Raw genomic sequence first — 26,013 nt, 5'->3', positions numbered from 1 at the left:
CAGGAATACTTCAGTTCCAGAAACCTTCACTGTCTCTCAAAAAAAAATTACTCTATTTCAGCTGCAAATTTTTTACACAACTGTGTGTAAAAATAAAACTTACATTTACTGCTGTAAAAATCTCTTACATTCGCTTGCTGATTCTATTGCATTTCATATGCAACTACACAAAAAAAATCAGTTGCGTTGCTGCGCATTTTACATTGCATATGTTCAACAATTCGTTTGAACAAAAACAAAAACTCAACCTTCAAGCTGCTGCGTATAATACCTTTCGTTTTCACTCAACGAACACAAACTTGTTTGCACTGCGTGCTCCCCTTCTTCATTTCAATGAACAACAAAACAAATATTACAGTCACGCTGCTGCGTGCTCCCTTTCTCAACAAATAAAAAACTACACACACTGTTGCGTGCTTCCCTTGTATTTCCTTAACAAAAAACAATAATCCATGAGCTTTTACACTTCTACATTTTACATTGCGTATTTTTTAACAGTAAAAAAATGACCATACGTTTCTTTTAATTTTTCCATACTTCCGTGCATAATAAAAAAACATTAAAATTGAAACTTCTACCTACATTTACGAATCACATTAAACTTCATTAATTACTTTTACTAGCAGTCAAAATCAAAAGACTTTTACTTCACGCAATGTCATTTGTTGCAGGCCTGAACGCAACTTTGGTTTCAATCAACGGTGGACAGCCAAGCTTTCAATCGAACGACTGACACTCAATCAAACCGCACAAGATTTATGTTCCGGGAAAAAGGTTGTTTTCAAAACTGCTTGAGGACACGCGTCAAATGGCGTACTGTATCGCTGCCCCTCCGGAAAATACCACTTGCTCGTGAAAAGCGGTGTGATAAGGCTCAGCAGTTTTCTGAATTAAATGCGTTGCACGGCAGTTGAAATTATATTTTCAATAGTATTATCCCATGAATCTGTTGAGAATTGAAAACGGAGTTCGAGTTTGATAATAACATAAGGATGAGAAAATTGCAACTGTAGTGGCAGATCTGTTAGCATAGAGAGCATACGGTGGTTTCAAGGGCCAAGTGCGTGGCTAAGCTAGACGCAGAGTTTAAGAGTCAGGACTCGTCTCCAAAAATTCTTGGTAGCTTATATTTTTCCTTTGCACTATATTATGCAGACTTATGTAGGCACAATACACGATTTTCCTATTGTAATTTAAAGTATTGATTGTTTTGTTGCACTACTAAGAGAGTTATCCATTCGGTTGCATCATTAACATGAATTTTATTAATTGCATAGAATCATTGTGAAAAAAGCTTTGAAAACCTAGTGTTTTTGTACAATTAATTTCCCTAGCCCATTACAAAATCTCATACACCATTCAAGGATTTATTTTCTATCTTTTCTTTTGGCTTTCTGAACTTGTGTAGCTCTCATACCTTTGTAGTTCCTCTTATTAATTTTGGAGTTGCATTAGGCATTCTCAATTCTGTCTTCTACTACAGTCCTGTTGACTGCATTTTAGGTCATTAGTGGACATCAGAGAAGTTTCATATTAAAACTAGAAGCATCTATTCTATCATTTGTTGCTTCTTTCACGCGCACACCTTCAGAGTTTGACAACGTATAACATTGACGGGAAATATTTTTTGTACAATTCATGCTTTTGTACCATTTGCATGTTTTAGGTATCACAAGTATTTCAAACAATGAAAATCAAAGCCATTTCAAGGATGATACAATTTTCTGATTTTTCTCTTGTAAAGAAGCTTAGTGTGGATGTTGTGAAGTACAATTTCTTACTGCTGAAGATTGACCAATTAAAAGGCATTGTATAGTTTGGTAGTTAGGTGAAGTTGTCGTCGTTTTCTCGTTTTCATTGTTTTGAATACAAAATTAAGCCTCAACTAATTTTGGGGATGTTGTTACCGTGCATGGAGTATTTTTGAGTGAGGGGACGTTATAAGCTACATGGTGGATTTATTTGTGCAAAACCTAAGATTCAGAATCATTTAGCCATTCTTATGAGGAGTGCTTAAACAAGGCTAGAAGATAAAATTGAAGATGCCTCTAGTTTAATATACAAAAAAAGACATATAGATGAAGGAGATGAAGGAGGCTTTGCTCCAAACTTTCAGGTGCTTCTTCATTGAAGTTAAGAGTGAAAATATATGGTATTTTCCTTAAATAATAGTAATTGTATTAAATATCATTTCATTCCAATGCAGGTGACTAAAGGCCTAAAATTACTGAAGATTGCAATTACTGGCAAGGTTGGCATCTTTTTAAATTTTCATCTTTTCCCTTGTGCACCTTTTATTAGTGACAATGCTCAAATCAATTATCTATAAATGGTCAAAACTCATAAAATTTTATATGAATTGCATCGTTGTTATTGGCATGGATGTTGTATCTAGGTAGTACAAGTACTACTTGTAACAACAATGGTAAGGCCAAAGTTCTTCTACATTGTAGTTTTTCGTAAGGGGGAGTGGTTGTATAACTAAGCCTTTAAGTAGTTCCATGTAATTTCATTCTCATTGCCTTCTCCTTCTATAAGTGGCCTATTTATTTGAGTCTTATTCCCTTCTTCTCTACACGTCCATTGTTGGTGATGGCAAAGAAAGAAACCCGGAAGGCAATTTTGGCACAACACAGTGAAAAAATAAACTAGCTATAGGCTCTACGAAATATGTTCATAGCGCGTTGCGAAACATTTTCGTAGTGCTTCCAGAACCTCTGTTTCCGCTCTTGGGAAGGCAGAACGACTTGCTATTTCTACATACTTTCCTCTCCACCGTCTGAGAACATCCTCCACACTCAGGTATGGCCTCCCTCATCTCCCTTACCAATGGTTTTACTCAAGCTACCAACAAAACTGTGGCAGCGTGAAGAACAAGGTTATGTCTAGCACTCCGGTTACCCATGTTCACCACACTGTCCTACTCAAAAAAAAAATTGTCTCCTCCTCCCTCTTTCGCGTCCATCATCCCCTCATTGAATCAATGGGCACACTCAAATCAACAAAAACATGTTGCTTCCTGCAAAATCGAGACACTGCAAAATATGGTTTTGGGTCACTTTGACAAGCACACCTAACAACCACAGTTCAAAAATTGATTATCTACAAGCACAAAATGCTACGGGCCATGTTCACAGGGTTTCCAGAATGAAATCAAATGTACATACAATTTGAATACAAAGATAACAACAAAGAGAAATAACATAGAGCTATGGAATGAATATGCTACACATTTATTTTATTTATTTCACAGGTACAGGTTCGAGGCAGGGGAAGAAGCTCCTCTCCTCTCCAATTGATGCTCCTTTTATGCACATCCTTGGCAACTGATTCACTTCCCCTTCTCTCTAATTGAGGGAAGTCGAAAAGACACAACAAAAATGACTCTTCATTTCCTAGACTCTACAACTTATTTAAATTTTGTATTTACATTATTCAAAATATCATTAAAGGAGACAAAATTGACTTTTCCACCTCAACATGTTGCCAATCCACCACATTGCCAATCCCCCTTCATTTTCCACCATGAACTTGGTCTAATGCTCCTCCATCATTTGGGTGCATGTGACTGTAAAACGATAAAGTTACATGTGCTATGAACAATGTATTGGAAATCTTTCTTCAATTATAAAATCCCCAATCGTTACCTCAGGAAAAATTCATGTATATAAATATTATAATGTATACCAATTAAATGCACTATAATTTGGTTTTATTTGTATCATTTAGGCTATATAAATATACCAAAATATTTGTATTTGTTTTACAAGATTACATAACAAGTCAATGATTTTTGTTTCCGTAGCCATTCATGTAGTTCTAAGTTAAAATAAAGAGAAAGAACATGTGGAGAAAGATGATGTTTTCTATACTTTTTCAAAATATGCTACAAGACCCATTAGTATATGACACAACTACCTTATTCTAAAATTCAGTAAGAATTACACTAAACATCTAACTTTTATAGATCTATAAGGAATTGGGTTTGACACCTTACTTTCTTAGAGATTTACTAGGTAAAATTGAGTAGCACATTTATAATTATGTGTTGAAGATTTAAAATTTGACTATATTTTAGATTAAAAAAAAAAACACTTTCCATTCCACTCTAAAATGGAAAGCACATTCTTCAAGTGCTCAAAATATGCTACAAATATAAGGTAGGTGTAGGTAGTGTGACAACCCAACCATGAATGGATTGATTTGGCCATGTAATCTCATCATGTAAGCTGAATTTAAAAATTAAATGGACTGAGTAAGGGACACATATTCCAAGAGGTCTGGGGAGGTCATTTGCTTGAGAATTTTAACTTACTTGCTAAAGGGAGGAAAAAATTGAAGTATATGACAATCATTAAGGGATGGTTGTTGACCATTGAATGCACAAGGATGCTCTATGGAATGGGATTGTGATTGGAAACAAATTGGGCCGCAACAACAGGGACAAGCCCATGTTGGCTTGGAAACCACAACAAGGAAAACATACAACAAAAGGACATGAAAATTAATGAGAGACAGATTGCCAAAAGGGAATTGCGCAGCAGCAGAAAACCAGAAGGAGAGGTGGAAGCTGGACACAAGAAGACACATTCTCACTCATTCAAGAGGGGAGAGGCATTCATAGAGGAAAACGAGTAGAAAATAGAGGGAGAATGAGATTTAGTCGAGAGTGGGGAGGAAGAGCCCGCATTCTGCAGAAGGAGAATCAAACTATAGGAGACGACATAGAAGAGAGGAGATGCAACAAGCCTCTGGTTTTCTCTGAGTATTGGTTGTCATTCATTTGATAATTGGAGCGTACAGGTAGGTCGCCTATGGAACTCCCTTTGCTTTGGTGAACTGTTGAGCAACTGGTGGGTGGAGGAAGAAGAACCTCCAAAGTCCCTGTTTCAACTAGTAGATTGGTGTTTATTCCCTTGAGCTAGACCACCTCAGACCCTTAGAATCTGGCTCAGGGGTGATAACAGCAAGTAAGTGTGGTTGTAACTATCTACGGTCTGGTGGAGAGTCCTTGTCCCAGACTTAGTTTCCCTGTAAATTCAAAGATAAGTATTTTCATATGCTTATCTATTTGTTGATGAACCATGATGCTTTTATGATTGTAATAGTTCTGGATTTTGGGATTGTATTTGTGTTTTTAATGCTTGAACATGTGGTTACACCTTTGTGGGGATTTGAAAATGATGGATATGTTAAATACATCTGTGCGTGTGCTGTCACTCTGAAACAAATGACTGGTAAATAAACTAAGTAAGCATGAGATTTTGAACTAGAAATAAAATGTTGTGTGAATAGCTTGTTGATGTTGATCACAAAATATCTGATTCACAACTGTGTGATATACCACATGATAATAAGGACTAAGCTATAACGTTGAGTTGAACTTTGTTCTACATGAAATGTTAAACTGTGTGGGAAACAACACTTAAATAAATAATATATAGGAATCAAGCCATGTTACAGGTCGTAGAAGAATCCATGAGGACTTGGAAACTATAGGCCCAAAGGCCCTTTTTATTAATATAAAACAATTTCATGGAGGGCCATTTGCCTAGCAAGGTTTGCATTCGCTTAAACTAACTTATTAGCTTGAGTTACAAGTTGTTGTGTTGCACGACAAGCATTGCAGTAGCATTGAAGGGTTTGTTTCCCTTGGGGTCATTCGAACCCTATATACTCTACCTAAATGGCCTCTTAGCCATGTATCAGTGCCATGGATATCTTTCACTAGCATAAGGGAATAGCTAGTTCGGTCTTGGAAACTTCTGCATAGCACCATGGAGCTGCTTACAGGCTTGACATGAATTCTGGTACTCCCAACATGTGGTAGGCGAGGTGGAGACCTTTTAGGAACCCACACCAAGCCCGTACGCCAACATGCCTGGAATTCTCTGTTCGGGAATGAGGAATACAAATGGTCTAGGAACTCATTGGAGAGTCTTTCATCCAAGCTCAAGAGGGTTAGCACCATAGGACACCTTAATAAACCATCGACGTCATCGTTGAGTATTGGCATTGATCCAAAGGTATGCAGGACCTCTAAGACAAAGCCATGGTTGAAATAAACAACTCACGGAAACCATGCTAGGGTCGAGAATTTCTTGTACAACGGTCGTAAATATTATTGTCTGATGCATTGCATAAGATTGAGCAAGGTCCCTGTTGGAGAGGTAAATCCCCTCTACGGATAGAGGCGATCCCTACTAGCCCAGCAAGGGTCTAGCAACAATCACACAATGCTGCTATGCATGTTCCTAATTATGATTAAACAAGAGGTAAAGAGCACCTACTTGGATTCCTGCGCTGTCGTTTGACGAAGAGATGCTGCCTTCGCTCCTTCGCTTCGGCTGGTCACGATCCTTCGCGATCCCCGCGAGTAGACACCTGCACACACGAAGAGGAAACAAACGCAAGCGTGAAATCTAGTAAAGGTAACCATACATCAGTCAGAAAAGATGTAATTCACATTCAACCATCGCATAGACAAACGAGAATGGAACAATAGTAGCAGTCATCTATTATTAGTCAAAATAGAGAAGAGTACAACCAAATGTTCTGACGTCGGTATCCTTCTCAGGAGGGGCCAGTCAGCAAGCGTCTCAAGCATTCACCTTTGGAAATGGTTCTCCCAAGACAAGAAACTCTCTCTCACACACAACACAACCTTCCCTAAGCTATCAATCACTTCCACACTTAGCACACCAAATACCTATAGTAACAGCAATCTGAGCACTATAAGCTCTACACAATCCAAGCTATTCCAAACTAGCTGCTCATGGTAATGGTGGAAGTTTATATAGGAGGAGGAGCCTCCTAAAAGGGTGGAAGGATGAGCTTATCCTTGAGGGAAGTGGTTGCAAAGGGTCGAACAGACATGCCATAGAAGGGAGTCGATACTCACAAAGCCAACAACCAAACCTGGAGTGATCTGGAAGGCTAGTTGTTGGAACAAATTCGCCCAAACAGGATCAGCGCGGATTATAAGGCAACTGACGCGCTGACGTCGCATCTCGATATCTGGAAAAGTCATGTCAGCGCGAATCAATACAAGCAGAGACGCGCTGGCGAACAGCGCGGAAACGTCGTGTGCTTTCGCGCTGGCAGCGCACTGAAAACGCTAAGGGCCGCCGGTCAGCACGGATATTTTAGAAACAGACGCGCTGATGAGGAAAACTTTAGAAAAGTGGGTTTTGGGCCAGTTCAGAAGGCATGAACTTGGTTATTGTGGATTCTTGACACAGCAGGGTAACTGACAGGGAGGCAGTGACAAATTACTGTGTAACAGATGCCCCCTAAAGCATGAAGACCGAGAGAGTGGGAGGGGTGAAATGCTTTACAACACTTTGCCGAACCGGAACACCACCAGGAAGGACTGAACTATCTCTGATAATCAAGTACATGCAGTCTAGGCATGGGCGCAGCCATCCAAAAGACATGAAAAAAGGTATATGGAATGGACCCAGCCATCGAACTAAAGAGACCAGAATAATGATAAGGTATGGTCGCAGCCATCCATGAAGACTCAGGTATGGGCGCAGCCATCCATCAATGAGTCATGTAATGATCATCCACAAAATTCCAGCCTGGACCATAACAGACAGGGATCCAGGGTCTTGCGCTCCGTCCCGACCCGAACAAAGTACAAGTTCAAGCGTGTGAATACATGAGTTGGAGTCGAACACGCAGGAACATCGTCTGATTACCAGTCAATAATGAAAATTGTTAACAGACGCGAGAGGTACCACCAATGATGACAATGGCCCTCAAGGTACTATAGGTACAATCCGCGGAGTGTGAATCAATGGGCTGGTGTCGAACACCCACGGAATCATTCGATCGAAGGCCAATGATGTAAACCTCGCGTCGAACACGGAGAACCTGCCATTGAGGCATGCAGGCTCTAAGGCACCTGAAGGGAGTCTCTAAGTCGCCTTCCCGGGTAATGAGCTGAAGTCGACAGGAAGTGACCTTGACCGAAGGTGGGCCATAATGTTTCCCACATCATCGACACGAGACAGAGGTAAAATGATTTGTGTGAGATAGCAGACAAGGTTGTATTATTGCAGAGGTCAACTTCTCTTGAACATATCGGCGGCACTATAGTGGATTTGGCAGTATTTGACATCAAATGAGAAAAGGGTATGATAACGACGGTAATTAGCAGATGATAGGCCAGATAGGATAACCCAAACCCACGGAAGCCAGTGAAAAGCGAGATGAGATGGTCCCACCCAGACACGAAGCAGAGGAGTGCCATGTTCAAGAGCGACATACTGCCGACACGACTATGAGTATAGTTCCATTTTCCCCACCATTTCTGGCAGGTACCCTGATTATTTTTGGATGACAAGCTTGACGGGGATAGCATATGCTAGAAGAGTGTCATTTCGACAATGTCCGATGTCATCAAGTGTTTAACGAGCCTGACAAAGGAAAAACTCGGCGTCTTTTCTTGTTTAGAGAGTCTGAAAAGACAGCGGAAAAGGAGACTCCAGGGGGGGTCCTTTTTCGTGCAGTTGTGTCTCTCGAGCCCGAAAAAGTATAAAACAATGCCCGAAAGAACCGCCCGACCATTACGATCGAGGAGTACTTTTCGTAAATAGTGCTTTCGACCTGAAAAAGTAAAAAAGCGGTCGGAAACACGTCGTTTTAGAGCCGATAACGAGTGCGAAACGACAAACACCCGGCAATCTTTTTAAGTTACACGGTCAGAAGAAGAGCTTAAAATGACCGCCTCTCATTCCCTTTAACGAGCTGAAAGGAGACTCGGCCATCTTTTCTTGTTTTGTGTCGGAAAAGAGCTCAAAGACGACAGTTCGCGATCAAGTGATTTTAAGATCATTATGATTTTCACCGTTTCGAAGGACCTGCACAACAAAAAACACCCGCATAAATCCGTTCGACATGTTAAAAACATATTAAAACATGTATAAAACAGTACAGAAGCGTAAAATCCATGGTAAAAACATGACCATAAACCCATATTTGCAAAAATTTAAGTCATTTTTACTATAAATAGAAAGGTAAATAGTCATTTTCACCATTGTTACCAAATTGAGCCTCTGAGAACGTTGTGAAGCTGTGAAGTTGACGGAGCCAATTCTTCCTCGTGCGGACACCATTTGGCGAACGACTTGCTCCAGGTAGGTTCCTCTTGCCACGCGCCCTTTTTTGAGCATTTTTATTCGTAATTTAATGGTGGGATTGGCCCAATCGGGCGAGTTTTTGAGCCATGGGTGCGCTCTCGGTCAGCGCGGGTTTCCCGCTCGGGACCGCGCTGACCGATGAAAAATACACATACCAAATTTCGGGTCAGCGCGGAAAACCCGTGTTCTTCCGCGCTGACCTGAAGAAAATACAAAGGACCGCCATTTTCAGCGCGTCTGTTTTAGAAACAGCCGCGCTGGCGCAGCTAAATTTTGTTTTTAATAATTTGGACGTGAAATTTTTTCCTACCAGCATTCTAATTGTTCTTATTGTTTATGTAGGACACAATGGCCTTCCAGTGGCAAGAGAGGGCTCATGATGTTGAGGATATCGCCGCTTTTGCAAGAGCGGATTGTCGAGATGCCATGCGGGCATGTGGATTTTTAAAATTCTTCTTGACTCCACGCCTGAGAGCTCATCACGACTTACTGGAGTTCCTGATCCGGTCATGGAACCATATAGACGGTAAATTTACCATCCGTGGTAAAGATATCGAGTTTGACTTCATGGACATATATTTCTTGACCGGTTTGTCACGCCGGGGTGCGAGGCCCATTCTGGAGGGGCAGCGGCCCAGCGGCGAGACTCTCGACCAACTCATGGCTCGAGTATGTCCAGAGGCCGTGAAGACGCGGAGTGGGAAGGTGTCGATTCCCACGGTGAGAGACATAGTTCTTCGCACCATCCTGTTTATGGTGACCCGGGCAGCGGGAAGCTTGGCCAACCATGAGGCCTCGAAGACCCACCTGCTGCTAGCTCTTGACTGTCTACAGCCTACAGTGTTTGATTGGGCCACTGCGGTGACCAACAGCATGAAGAGGCAACTCAACAACTGTCGACGCGGAGAGTCGAAACAGTTCGGCTATGGGTCGCTCCTACTCCCACTCATTCTGGAGCGGGTACCAGTCATGCGGCTGCAGACTATAGCCGTGGATCCTCCCAGGAGTCCTCGGGAGACGCGGGCCACTCGATGGGGTCGCATCATGCCACGCGGGGGTGGTGGTCGGCCAGCTCATTGGGGAGTGGTTTTTCGAGAGTGGTTGGAGCATCAGATCGTTTTCATCGAGGATTGGCCATACGCAGGTATGGATTTCCGCAACGATCCCGACATGCCATTGCCGCCGGGAGACCACTGGGATGATGGAGGTATGACACTTTGATTTTTCTGAGTTTTTTAATGTTTTTGATTTTAATGTATATGTCTTAACAAATGTCGCCGTGTGCAGATGTGGGACCTGTCAGACCTGTGGGCTTAGCTCCAGAGGCACGGAGAGAGGGGCAGGGAGCTAATGTCCTTGCCTTAGTCCCTCCAGGAGTAGATACTTCGGAGACCATAGCTCGCAACCTTGAGGGGTTGCTGGAGGGCGTGCCAGACTATCAGGGAGTCGAGGAGGTTCCCATAGAGCACCAGATCCATACAGTGGGGGTGGCACCCAGGGTGCACCGCTTGTTGAGGCGGGTAGCACGAGCGGCTGTGTGCTATAGAGAGCACAACCCAGCACATTAGTCGCCTAGGTTTCTTTTTGATGTTTTGCGAGACATCTGTCTCGATGTATGGAGAACAGTGACTCTTGTATTTTTGACACATACACTTATTTTTGAGCGCCTCAGTGCGCCACACGATATATATACATATACATACCGATTTTTGGATGGATCTTGCTTACATATGATGATGTTTTGCTTATGTTATGCAAATGTTCAGTACAAATGTGATCTTATGTATGAATTGCACAACAGATGACCCATGTATTTTAATGTTTTTAATGCAAGCTTAAAAGCACACACTGCACGCATGCAAACTATGCTTGAGAGAATATTTACATATGCTTTACTCTATTATGCTTCCTATGTCTTCTTGTATGATGTTATCTATTTCGCAAATGTCTGTCTAATACATGATTCGCCAATGCATCAGTCAACGTGTTCAATCGTCTTGGAATATGTTGATACGTGATATAATCAAAATTCCTTTCTAACAATCGGACACGTAGGTACAATCTTAGGATACGTTGGTCTCTGACGGAATATCGCCCGTTAAGTTGATGAACGACCAGCTGGGAGTCCAGGTTTACCATCATTGCTCGAATGCCGAGATCAACTGCTTCGGCTAGTAGCTCAATTACGGCACTGTACTCAGCAACATTATTAGTGGTGCGACCGAGACAGACTCCTTGAAGATCTAGCAACTCTCCGTGAGGATCATAGATCGCCCATGCCGCAGAAGACAAATTGCAGGTACTACGGCAGGCGCCATCAGCGAAACCAACATAAGGTGCACTAGACATCTGCACGAGAAGAAGAAACACAATAAGAGGGAAACATGTTTTCACACCAAAGCAGAACATGAAATCATGCACACAAAACACACTAAACACGCGTATGTACAAACTGAGTGCACGAAGTCATGCGTAATATTTTTTCAGATACAGCCCGTTGCGGGGCTTGTCAAGAGGGTTTCCTTCGTAATCAATCAACTCATATGCGCCCTTTTGTAAAACTCTTTTCACGATGTAGGGACCTAGCCACATGGACTCGAGTTTTCCTGCCCCCAGCTTATCTTTGGCTTGATTGTAGAGCAGTACTAGATCTCCCTCAACGAAGGAACGAGGATGAATATTCTGGTCGAAGTGAGCTTTGACTCTCTTCTTTTGCGCTTCGATAGCCAGAGAAGCTAAACGACGAGTCTCGTCTAACCGTTCTAGGTACAGAAGCCGTTCCTCCACCGAAGTGGTGTTGGGGAGCAACTCGACAGCTAATTTCAACGAAGGAATCTCGCATTCGACAGGAAGGGTAGCCTCCAGTCCATAAACCAATTGAAATGGAGTGAAACCGGTGGCATCCTTCACGGAAGTCCGGTAGGCCCACAAGGCTGGGAACAGCATCAGATGCCAATTAGACTTGTGCGTATTGACGGTGCGTTGAAGCATAGTGATCAAAACTTTGTTCACGGCTTCAACTTGGCCGTTAGATTGTGGATAGTACGGTGTCGAACTATCTTGACGCAAGCCTAGTTGGGTCGTTAGTTCCGTCATCATGTGATTACGGAAATGCTTTCCGTGATCCGTGACGATGGCCTGAGGGACTCCGAAACGTGTGATGACATGATTGAATAAAAACTGCGCCGCCGTGTAACCGTCTTCGTTTAATGTAGGCATCGCTTCGGCCCACTTGGTGAAATAATCCACGGCAACGATTATGTACCCATGCCCCCCGGCCGAACGAGGGTTACAGGATGTATAATCGATGCCCCATTTGGCAAATGGACCTACGGTGACAACGGGGTGCAGTGGTGCAACAGGTGCACGCATCTTCCGGTCGTGACATGCTCGTACAGCAAGGATACAATCCTTGAAGATGGAAGGCCAGAAATAACCAGCACGGAGGATCTTCTGAGTGGTAGCATAGCCGGACATATGGCCGCCACAAGCGCCGGAGTGGCAGTCATTCAAAACCCGCTCAGCCTCCTCGAGAGTCAAGCAACGGCGGAGGACAGAATCAACGCCGAGACGGTACAGGGTATCGCCCAAGATACGATAAGGTTGAGCTTGGTGACGAATTCGCCGTCGAGCATCTTTCGATACATTCGGACGGAAGGAAGACGTCTGTAAATATACGATAATGTCCCCATACCACGGGTCGAGGGTGCTGATGAGAAACAGTGTTTCATCCGGGATATGCTCCTCTGAGCGAGATGGTGCAGAATGAGATGGTAAGGAACAGAGCAGTTCAGCAAAGACCAGAGATTTCTTAGACTTGGCTGCAGTGAATTCCAAGTCGAACTCTTGGAGGATTACGATCCACTTCGAGTATTTGCCCCCCAGCAGCTGACGTGACAAAATGTAGGTCATGGGGTTGCAATCAGAGATCACAGTCGTTGTGCGCAACAGGATATAATGCCGGAATCGTTGGACGGCGCAGACAGCAGCCAATGCCAACTTCTCGACATATGCATAGCGAGTTTCCGTATCCAGAAGGTTGCGGCTAAGATAATAGACAACATGCTCAGTGCCGGCATCGTCATCCTGCACTAGAACCATGCCGATGGTGGTGTCAGCGGCAGCTAGATAGAGAGTGTAGTCACGGTGGTAATTCGGAGGTCTTAAGAGCGGAGTTGAGACAAGAAGGTCTTTAAGACGCTCGAAATATTCCTAAGCGATAGCGTCCCAGCGAAAGGGCGTGTCTCGCTTTAATAACCGTGTGAAACCCTTAGCCACCTCGGCATAATTTGGAATGAATCGTCTGAGAAAATTAGCTTTACCCTGCAAGCTCTGTAATTGCTGCAGAGAGGCAGGGGGAGGAAGATTCAAAATGGCCTCGACTTTAAGGGGATCCAAACGGATGCCTTCCCGGGAGACGATGAACCCGAGCAGTCGGCCAGATTCTACGCAGAAGACACACTTATGCGGATTGAGTCGAATACGGTAGTGTCGACAACGGAGAAAGATTTCGCGTAAATGAGATGGATGGTCTTGACGTTTAGCTGAATGAGCTGGAAGGTCATCCAGGTAAGGCTGTACGATGTGTCGGATATCATGAAAAGCATACGACATCGCACGCTGGAAAGTGGCACCGGCATTTTTAAGACCGAAAGGTAGCTTCTTATAAGCGAAGGTGCCCCAAGGACAAATGAAAGCTGTCTTATGCTGGTCTGCGGGGGCTATGTTGATCTGGTTGTAACCAGAGAAGCCGTCCATAAACGAATAAATCTCGCTTCCTGCGCAGTCATCAATAAGCTGATCAATAAAAGGCGTAGGAAAGTTATCTTTCAGACAGGCGCGATTAATGTCGCGGTAGTCAACACAGACCCGGATAGTGCCCTGCTTTTTATTCACAGGGACTATATTGGATACCCATTCCGTGAGGGGAATGGCATAGATGAAACCAGCTCGGAGGAGCTTTTCAACTTCGGCCTTGATGGCGGCAGCCTTTCGGGGGTGCACTGGACGTAAACGTTGACGAACGGGCTTAGCGCCGGGATAAGTAGGTATTTCGTGCACCACAATACTAGGGTCGATGCCGGGCATTTCCTCGTAAGACCATGCGAAGACATCGCGGAATTCACGAAATAAAGCGGTATAAAGTTGAACTTCCTCAGGAGTGCATGTGACTCCAATGAAAATATTCTCGACAATCCCTGGTTTGACAGAGATGTCGATAGCCTGGGTTTGCGTAATGTTACCCATATTGCCTTCCGAGGACACTTGATATAACTGAACCGGTGTTTGGAGAGGCGGAGATGGGACACATGAAGCAAACCGCTCGAGACACGCGACCATTTCCGAATGTGGAGGGAGAAACGAAGAGCGATGGTGGTAATCTAACCAAGGGAGCTCCTCGAGAGACATAGTCTCAATGATAGCCTCATCGGAGGGGAATGATTCCTTCAAAGGATCCGAAGTGGCCTCATCTCCCAACCAAGGGAAGTGATCATATGAATCGGGAACGCTGCTTGAAAAAGCAGGTTCAGGAGGGGGAGCCGATGCAGCGACAATTTCGATGTAGTTGAGCTCGGCAGGACTCAACGGCATCATATCGCCCCAAGAGTCTTCCTGATTCAAGGGGGGAAGGACCCATGGATCAGAACGCACTGAAATCATATTAACAGAGGCGAGATTCGGAGGTGGGAGGGGGAAGACTCCCATTAATGAGGGATCTTTGAACAGTCCAGCACCCACACTCACTAGCGATTTGGAGGTATGCTCTACGAATGGCACATTTCCTTCAGAAGAGGAAGCAAAGAAGGACAGCTGGTCCACCGTGACGATTCTTCCTTGATGGGGGAAGCGAACGACACGGAACAAAGAGGACGCCACGGCTTGCATGGCATACGTCCAGCTTCGTCCAAGGAGGAGATTGTAAGTGAGATTAGCGTCGACAACTTCAACCTCCACTTCTACGGTCTTCCCTTCTAAAGAGATGGGCAATCGCGTGAGGATACCATATGGACGGGATTCTCTTCCATTGAAAGCCTCCAGGGTCGTAGGAGACTGGCTCAGAGCAGGGGAACCGATAGCCTTCCAGCAAGCAACTGACATGATGCAGGTTGAGGCACCTTCATCAATGACTGTACGGTGGATCGTTTTGCCGTTGATGAGAACCTGTATAAGGAAAGCTACCTGATGAGGCAGTCTCTGCGTGAAACCCTCGAGATCAAAAGAAATTAAATCCGAATCTGCCGGGTCTATGCCACCAATTGCTGATAGCAGGGACTTCCTCTAGGAGGGGCAGCTCTGGAGGACTTCTAATGCGGACATAGCGGACGGAGCTTGAGCTAAGTCCTCGACAATGCTATAGTGCTGGGCAGCACGAGCATTGGGGTTATAAGATGACTTCCTGAGTACACCTTGGGGTTATAAGATGACTTCCCCAGCGGAGTCGCCAAATTGTTGGAGAGGTAAATCCCCTCTACGGATAGAGGCGATCCCTACTAGCCCAGCAAGGGTCTAGCAACAATCACACAATGCTGCTATGCATGTTCCTAATTACGATTAAACAAGAGGTAAAGAGCACCTACTTGGATTCCTGCACTGTCGTTTGACGAAGAGATGCTGCCTTCGCTCCTTTGCTTTGGCTGGTCACGATCCTTCGCGATCCCCGCGAGTAGACACCTGCACACACGAAGAGGAAACAAACACAAGCGTGAAATCTAGTAAAGGTAACCATACATCAGTCAGAAAAGATGTAATTCACATTCAACCATCGCATAGACAAACGAGAATGGAACAATAGTAGCAGTCATCTATTATTAATCAAAATAGAGAAGAGTACAACCAAATGTTCTGACGTCGGTATCCTTCTCAGGAGGGGCCAGTCAGCAAGCGTCTCAAGCATTCACCTTTGGAAATGGTTCTCCCAAGACAAGAAACTCTCTCTCACACACAACACAACCTTCCCTAAGCTATCAATCACTTCCACACTTAGCACACCAAATACCTATAGTAACAGCAATCTGAGCACTATAAGCTCTACACAATCCAAGCTATTCCAAACTAGCTGCTCATGGTAATGGTGGAAGTTTATATAGGAGGAGGAGCCTCCTAAAAGGGTGGAAGGATGAGCTTATCCTTGAGGGAAGTGGTTGCAAAGGGTCGAACAGACATGCCATAGAAGGGAGTCGATACTCACAAAGCCAACAACCAAACCTGGAGTGATCTGGAAGGCTAGTTGTTGGAACAAATTCGCCCAAACAGGATCAGCGCGGATTATAAGGCAACTGACGCGCTGACGTCGCGTCTCGATATCTGGAAAAGTCATGTCAGCGCGAATCAATACAAGCAGAGACATGCTGGCGACCAACGCGGAAACGTCGTGTGCTTCCGCGCTGGCAGCGCACTGAAAACACTAAGGGCCGCCGGTCAGCGCGGATATTTTAGAAACAGACGCGCTGATGAGGAAAACTTTAGAAAAGTGGGTTTTGGGCCAGTTCAGAAGGCATGAACTTGGTTATTGTGGATTCTTGACACAGCAGGGTAACTGAGAGGGAGGCAGTGACAAATTACTGTGTAACAGTCCCTCTAACCAGCCCATAGCAGTGAGAAAAAGAAGACTTGATGCAACGCAAGAAGGACCTCGCCCTAAAACTAAAGGGAAGATTGGGCTAACCTTATCCTTGTCTAGGTAGGACCCTAGTTGTGGAGGCTTCACATTGGCACGACCCGATTTCCCTTTTCCACGATTGGACAGAGTTTATCGTGGTGTGACCCAAAAAGTTATTTTACGCATCAAAAAGATCCACCAGGATGATGTCAGATGGATGAGATGGCAAATACACCAGCCCAACGACCATGCTATTAGTTGGGGGTGGACCCCCTTGACAGGTCACCCTGTTGCAATGAACCCAGAAGAATGAAAGGGAGGCACACTAGGAAGCGCCAGGATATAACAAGTGGGATGACGTAGTAGAGTAACCACGTGTAACTATCATGAGTTAGGGGTGCATAAGGTAGTGACCTCATCCAGATTATTTGAAAGGAGAAATAGATGGAAGATTTGACATAAAGTGTTGGGATGTTGTGATCAGGGAAGCAAGTGCTGACAATCATGCCATTGGTCGGAAGGGTGGCCCACTGACTAGGTGGCTCGGAGGGTTACTTCGAAAGTTTCACCCTAGAGGAAAAATGGAGTAGAAGAATCGAATGCACCAGGAAATGCCTTGCGGGATGACGTAAGGAGGGTATGTGGCTAGGCCCGCACCATTGTTATGGTGATATTGTTTGGGGATTGGCCCATCTACTGAGTTAGCCCGATGAGTTCACCCCAAAAGATTAAAGGGGGGGGGGGGAGGGGAAATTGAAAAGCGTCAGAGGAAACTAGTGGGATGATGTAAATCATGCCACATGGGAAGTACACGCATATCCGGTTGGTGGAGAAGGGTTCCCACAGCCAGGCCAATCTGACGACATAACCCCAGAAAAATAAAGAGGAGCCGCAAAAGAGGTATTGGGGTAAAGGAAGCGGGATGAAGTGGCATAAGTTGCGGTGGCAACCAAGAGTTGTCACAACAGAACTTTGCCATAGTTAGGTGAAAGTGGGTGGTCCCCCAGGTTTGTCTCAAGGAGAGTGGGATATTTAAAGATACTGAGCCTAAATTTAGTGAAAGGAGGGATAAATTTATGTTGTGAACCAACTAGTGGAAACACATTATCTGTTGTTGTAGTAGTTTGGGGCTCATAATTCTTTAGGTGGTTGATAGTGATCATATTCACATTGTGGGAAAATCTCATTGTGAAAAATATTGATGAAGCAAGAACCTTCACTATGTACATGTAGCTCCTCTTGAATAGAATGTTGTAATAAAGGGAAGCATCATTAACCTCATTATTTATTAAGGTCGTTTTTCTTGCTAGTTCTATAAGGACATTTTCGTCGAGGCCAACTAGCTATGAAGGGTGACCCTCATATGTCCCTAGGGTGTGTTGTGCTATACAACAACCCCCCCATTTTGAAATTTTTATCCAAAACTGTAATAGGAAATGGGTCCCTTTTTCTTAGACTTAGTTAAATTTAATAATCGCAAGTGTTGGTTTAATATCTTTACATATGAAAGCCTTCGTAAGAAAAGGTCCGATCCAATAGAATTATCAACAAAGACCTTTTTATTGTAAAAGTATAAAGCGATATGTCATATCATTTCTTTAAAGGATAAGCTTAAAAGGCTTTTGGAAAAACCCCGATGCGATAAAGCTATCGGAGATCGCAAAATCGCAAGTCTACAATGCAACACCCCAAAGGTCTATGCTGAACTCCCGATGCGATAGTATAATCGCAATCAGCCATTGCAGATTCTATTAACCACATAGCAAAGGACCCTTTGGAACTCGCCGATGCGATTTCATAAAGGAAAAGCGTGCATTTCGAAAAAAGGTTGATAAACATCAGGTTGCGGGTTTTGACCTTTATTCATTAATTAACAAAAAGCGATCCATTTATTGGTTACCCCCGCCTTCTCACAATATCTTTTACCTTTATCGCAATCGGGGAAACCTATGGAAACAGCTTAAGCTTGACCTACGAAATTCTCAATCTGCGATATGCGATTTTCGCTAATCGCTGATCGGCAAAGCCAAGAAATCCGTGTTAAAAGACGATTGCCCATGTGGGTGATGTGACATATCATGAATGCATTTAATTATCACGATTGGCAGTTACGGAAGTCATTTATTTAGCAGTTAAGGTTGAAGTTTTCGAGGTTTTCATCCGTGGTAATCTCTGATTTTAAATTGCTTTTCGTATTTGAATTACCATAACTCTTTTCATTCTGCATTGGCTTTGAACATGGTTTTTCTCTGTTACATTCCTTTGTTTCATGTGCAGAGTAAATCTGAGTTGATGAATCCAGAAAAGATGACGAAGAAATCCAAGAAACCAAAAGCCCTCGTCGTAGGCAAGGAAGAACTAGTGAAGAAGTCCTTAATATCTGATACTACCTACCTTGGTCTAGGCCAGACTTCATGGGAGGGTATCTACAACTCGCTGTAAGGGCGATATGTCATTTCGAATTGATGTCTTTTTTTTTTGTAAGCTTAGGTAGGACCCTCTCATTTTCGAGTTTTTATATGTCCGTTATTCACCCCATCTCCAAGGAGGGTAGCACAAGAATTGAACCCAAGATCTCCAGTTCGTTGAGACTTCATTTCCACGGCCATTGCCACTTGAGCTACCCCATGTGGACAAATTGATATGTCTTTTTAAATTACAAAAAAAATATTCTCTAAATAGAAAAACAATGTCACTTATAACAATAAAACCAAAAATAATATGCATGTTTAGTTAGTTTTAATTAAAAGCATTGCAAAATATCAATAATCCCAACCTTGCTATAGTCAATCCATTTGTTGTTGATATTACAACCCAATATGGTATAGAAATTTCACTCACTCTTAATGATAAATGAAATATTTCAATGTCATAATATAATTTCAAATCAATTTTAAAAATAGGTAAAGTATTTAGAAGTAAAAAAAGTGTTAGTATAATTTTAAACCTTATACTTTTCAAAAATATTTCAACAACAAAAAAAGAAAAACAATTGAAAATTAAAAATAATATAAAATTAATATGAAACATTTAAAAATATCCAAGGTAAGTCATGAATAAAATATTTTAATATACAAGATTAAGTAATATTGATCTATACTTTAAAATATATTAATTAAAAAATCATTTTAATGTGAACAATGTAGTTCATAGATAAAATGTCTCAATGTACATATTATGTAAAATATTGCCACATTGCCATATTCAACATTGCAAGGGAGAAATCTATTGTAAGATGATTCTGTTGTTTCGAAATATCATGAAAGGTAGCTTGCATTTCTTGGTTAAGGACAAAATCATTAACCATGGCCTCCATCTTGAATGTAAGCTGTGAACCACACTGAACCTTGAGCTTTGACAACAAACTCCGTTCATGATTTTCAATTACCTTTTTATTATTGAACAACAATCTGCGAGAAAGTATTTCCTTGCAAAATTCAGAAAATACATCTTTATTACCCACATACCTAACAAGCTTCACCACTTTTTCCAACTCACTATCAATATGATCATCGTCATCCCTTTTCAGTACAATATTACAAACTGTAGACAACAACTCTGCAACCCATAGTTATTGTTGTAGGTTATCTTAAAAGTTCCCCAACCCATCCAATGTATATTTCTTGAACAAGTTCTATATATTCGTTTTCTCAGATATGGAATTTTTTTTGTGATTTATATAATTGAAGGCGTTATTTGCTTAATCCAAGGATGTCAAAAACATTCTTATAGGACAAGATTTTACTTTAATCTTGATCTATCACCTGCAAACCAATGTTGTGTGTGTCATGCAAATTATGGGTGCTGACTATCGTTTTGTTTTTGTGCTACATGGATCAAGTTTGTCTAGCTTTGGATATTTTTGCTTTTTGGTCACAGGCCTTCCTCTTTTCCTTGGCCTTTTGTCCTGCTTATTCTTAGCTTTCTGCGCATCTTCTGAGGCACATAACTACTGATAACCAAAACATCACAAGTTGTGATCAATAGAGTAATTGAATGTGAAGGAACTAAGTAACTGAATGTGAAGGAACTTCTTCCTTGGCCATAGCCATGGTTCTAATGATGCTAGCATGTGCAATATCACTAGCAAATGATACGAGACAGAGTGAAACAAAATATATGTGCACATTTCTCTTAGCTAAAACACTGTGTAAATAGGTGAACAAAGGTCAATGGAGAGACTCAGAATGTAATAATCAAAATCGACTAAGCTAGAAACTGAAGATAATTTGGCTTTTGGTTGCCTATCCTCCAAATGACCTAGGACAAGATTTTACTTTAATCTTGGTCTATCACCTGGAAACCAATGTTGTGTGTGTCATGCAAATTATGGGTGCTGACTATCGTTTTGTTTTTGTGCTACATGGATCAAGTTTGTCTAGCTTTGGATATTTTCGCTTTTTGGTCATAGGCCTTCCTCTTTTCCTTGGCTTTTTGTCCTACTTATTCCTAGCTTTCTGCCCATCTTTTGAGGCAAAAGAAAGTTGTAATTTGCAATGAGAGACTACGAAGTAATGCAATTCAATTTTTTGGAAGTCAAATCTATGAAATATTATAATTGAGAAGATTTCTTGGAAACATGATCCAACTTTTCCTTTATTTCAGTTACCCCATTATCGAGCATTTCTTTCTCTAAATGATGAAAGCATGGATTCAAGGCTTTTTATGCACATAACTACCGATAACCAAGAGTAATTGAATGTGAAGGAACTTCTTCCTTGGCCATAGCCATGGTTCTAATGATGCTAGCATGTGCAATATCACTAGCAAATGATACGAGACAGAGTGAAACAAAATATATGTGCACATTTCTCTTGCTTATGCCTTAGCTAAAACACTGTGTAAATAGGTGAACAAAGGTCAATGGAGAGACTCAGAATGTAATAATCAAAATCGACTAAGCTAGAAACTCAAGATAATTTGGCTTTTGGTTGCCTATTTGGTTGTTACTAAAAATCTAAGTTTTCTTCCATTTCCATCCAGTTACATCACTGCAGTGGAAACGTAGGGATGTGGTCAAAGGACAGGTTTGGAGAAAGGGATGCTGAGGCATGAACTCTATTTGTAATCTTCGACTTCTGTAATAATACATATTCCAATGTCAGCCAATCACTTACAGAAAACAACAAAACAACAAAAAAACAACAAACAACAAAACAATATTTTAAGTAGTCAAACCGAACAAGAGCTTTGTTGGGAAATGCATAACAAAACCAATCAATACAGTCATGGTATTTCAAGTGTAAAGACAAGTTATCAAAACAACAATCACTGATAATTTTGAAGACATACAACAAAATGATTATGTATATTTGATTTTTCAAGGATACTAACATACATGTTGATAATTTCCTGTAATAAAGCAGAAGTATTTTTGCAGAAGTAATAAAGCATAATTTACAAATATTCTAATGTCTAAATGCATGCAATAATTTTACAGGTTGTTGCATCTATGGCAAAACGAAGTTACTCTGCTCATACAAGGAGAAGTGGCAGGAGAGTGACAAGGGGTGCGCAGCTGCGATGCACATCGTCTGATGATGACAGGCCAGCTGATGTCAATGCCAACAATGCACTAGGGAACATTGTTGAGGATGACCATTTGACAGCAGTTGATGTTAACACGCCATCAGCCACAGAACCACCATCAATAACAGTCCAAGGGTCAAGCTCAACTAAAAAGATCAGTGCCATAAGAGGATGGACAAAAGAACAAATGTTAGTTGCAATTGACAACATAGAGTTTAATGGATACTCAGTTCGGGCATCTGCAAAAAAACATGGTATTCCTCCCTCATCAATACATTACTGGATAAATGGACTGACTCATACAAAACATAGAGGGCCTCTTACAGTTATGACTGAGGAGGAAGAGGCCAAGGTGGTTGAGTGGTGTAAAGAGATGGCCCAACTGGGACATGGGCTAGAGTTGATACAACTCAAATCAACAGTTGCTCAAATCTGTCAAGGGAGGCCAAACCCATTCAAAGATGGGTTTCCTGGTAAATCATGGTGGTTTGGGTTTAAAAAAAGGCATCCAGAACTTGTATTGCGTACTGCTGAGGGCCTTGACAGAGACAGAGCATTAAATTTGCGCCCTGCAGTTGTGCAAAAGTTCTATGACACACTTTCTAGTGCTTACGATAAACATTCTTATGGAGCAGACCATATATGGAACTGTGATGAAACAGGTTTACAGGCAGGGAGGAATTGTGGCATGCGGGTAATTTCCAAGAGAGGGAGCCGAAATGTGCCAAAGATTTTTCCTAAGAGCAGGGAGTGGATAACTATTTTATGTTGTGTCAATGCAATTGGTACTTCAATCCCAGGATTTTATCTATTCAAAGGTAAAAATCAACTGAAAAACTATATACAGAACTGTGAACCAGGTGCATGCATGGCTGCACATCCCCATGCATGGATGACTAAAGAACTGTTTCTAAGTTGGCTTTTTCACTTTGTTGCATCGGTACCAGGTGGCGTCTCGCCTAATAACAGACACCTTTTGATATTAGATGGCCATGGGAGCCACATGGCTATACAAACAATTGAGGAAGCAAACAATTTAGGCATTGACCTGTTGACATTGCCAGCTCATACCACTCACAGACTGCAACCCCTTGATGTTAGTGTGTTTGGCCCTTTCAAGAACTATTTCAGGTCAAAGCACGCTGCATGGATGGCAAAGAATCCAGGGGGTTGAGGTGAAAAGGTTTGAGCTAGTAGAGCTTGCAAGTAAAACTTTTAAAAGGGCTTTGACACCATCAAATATCAAGGTTGGCTTTAGGAGGACAAGAATCTGGCCACTGAACTATGATGCTCTTATGCATGATACTGGTTGTAGCCAAGCGTTTCATGTGGATGGTCAGGAAGAAGGGAATGCCTAAACAGGTGTTGAAATGCAAGAAGTAGATGACCAAGATGATGTTGTTGCAGTTGGTAATATGATTTCCCTGTCTCGAGGACACTTATATGCTGAAGATGATGAAACTGTATGTGAAACAACATATAACAATGAACAAATTCACAGTAACATGGAGATCGTTCCACCAACTCAAGAACATGAAATTCCTGTTGCTGATATTGTTAATGATATTGTTGAACATGCAGTTGACAATGACCAATTGACATTGCGAAGCCAAGTAACCCCACCTTCATGGCTAGCAGAAGCAATGATAAATATGAATGCACATAGTGTCTCAGCAACCAATGAATAAAGCATGAACATGCCCTCACAACCAGCAGAATTGAATAGTGAAATTGTTCATTTTTTTGTGGACAATAGATCAATGGAAGAAGATGAAGGACATAATGAGGCATCAAATGAAGATAATGATATAGTTCAATCAGTTCCAACAGATACTGAAAGGGAAGTACCAAGCAATGACATGTAGGTGGGAGGGGTGGAGAAGACACTTGGACGGTTCCTAAAGCTACCAGTAGAGAGAGTATCAATGAAAAAAAGCAAGGTGCACCGGGTAGTCTTCGTCTAGGCTGAAGCTCACAGTTACTCACCTCAGAGGACTATATAAACCTATTAGTTGAGTCTGAAAAAAAGAAATTTGAAATGCAAGAATTAAAACAGAAAAAGAAGGATCTAGTCAAGGAGAAGAAGGCAACAAGGATTGTTGCAGCACAACGTCGAGCAGATGAAAGGATTGAAAGAGATAAAGCAAGGCAAGTTAAGGACCAACAAAAGCAAATGGCAAGACAGGAAAAGGAAAAACGAAAGGCACAACAAATGCTTGAAAAGGAACAAGGGATGATCAACGATACAAGAATAGCTGATGAAACCAGGATTATTTCAAACTCATTGGACTCCATTGCAGATAATACACCATTATTCCAAGATCTCATAAACATTCAAGTGCCCCACTATCAAACTGAGGGTTTACCCACTTGCCTTGTTCCTACCAGAGTTGGTGTCAATTCTTTGTATGCTCATTACACACCTCCACTTAATGCAGGGGTCAGTAGTGCAAATGTGAGGTTTGGGTACTCAATACCTCCATGGTTGGAAGCTGCAAATTGGAATCAATGATATGGCAGCAATCAACCATTTCCTAATCAGCGCTTGACTGGTAGGCCAACCTACCTAGCTCAAGAAGGTAACTCGGGGAGTTTTGGCACTCAAGATTCTCAGGGCCATAAAGAATAGGGGTGTCATATGTTTTTGGTTCTAACCACATTATGATGTGGATTTTGGATGGATTGTATCTTTTTCTTGGCACAGAAACATTTTGGCTTACAACACTAGATTGTATCTTTTTCTTATCACATAAACATTTTGGCTTACAACACTAGATTGTATCTTTTTCTTGTCACAGAAACATTTTGGCTTACAACCTAGTAGTGATTTCTTGTGGCAACCTAACTGTGCGTTGAAAAGAAATTTTCAATGGAATATGTCTTTCTGTAAAATATTAATTATGATAAAACTTGTCTTTGAGGTTTCTGCGAGTTTCATTATTGCTTAGATTATCTTCCGGATCCATCGCATAAGGATTCTTTTTCATCGACGTTTCGAACCAGCAACGGTGGTTCATCTTCAGGATGTGAAAATATTGAAAGACTGGTCTTATTTTTCTAATTATATATAGAGATGCTTAGCCGACAGATATCATTAATTTAATTATTCTTTTTTGCTTTTAGGTTTTATGATTATATTAATTATATTTGTTTTAATTTTCTAATTATATAATTAATTTAATTTAATTTAATTTTAATTAATTATTTCTATTTTAATTTAATTTTTAATTATTCCTTACTTTAATTATAATTATTTCTTATTTTAACTATAATTTTTTATTTGTTTTTTAATCTTAATTTTAATTATTATTTATTTTAATTAATTTTAATTTCAATTGTTTATTTATTTTGATTATTATAATTATTAATTTTAAATGTTGCAATTATATTGATTCTATAATTGTTTTAATTGTATAAATTTTAATTATTTGTTTATTATAATTATTATTTGTTTATGATAAAACTATTTCTATAAGTTATTCTGCGTGTCAAAGTGCATGGATCCGGTACGACACCTGTCCACCGTGGAGGTCCACGTGTTGGGCATCGTGTCATCACATAAAATTTTGTGTCCGTGCCATTTCCTCCGTTTGTTTGGGGTCATTGCTGCGATGTTTGGGAATTCAATAATAACATTCCATTCCAACTCTGGACAAGAGATAATGGCCAAAGGCTTAGGAAAATGGCTAAATACAAAAATCAAATGACCAAACAGTCTCAAATGAGGAGGAAATCTAC

This window comes from Pinus tabuliformis, chromosome 4_2 (assembly GCF_031772625.1).
Source record: "Pinus tabuliformis cultivar Carrire ecotype Pingquan chromosome 4_2, CPIR1, whole genome shotgun sequence".
NCBI classification, from domain to species: domain Eukaryota; kingdom Viridiplantae; phylum Streptophyta; class Pinopsida; order Pinales; family Pinaceae; genus Pinus; species Pinus tabuliformis.
Note: the sequence above shows the minus strand (reverse complement) of the source record.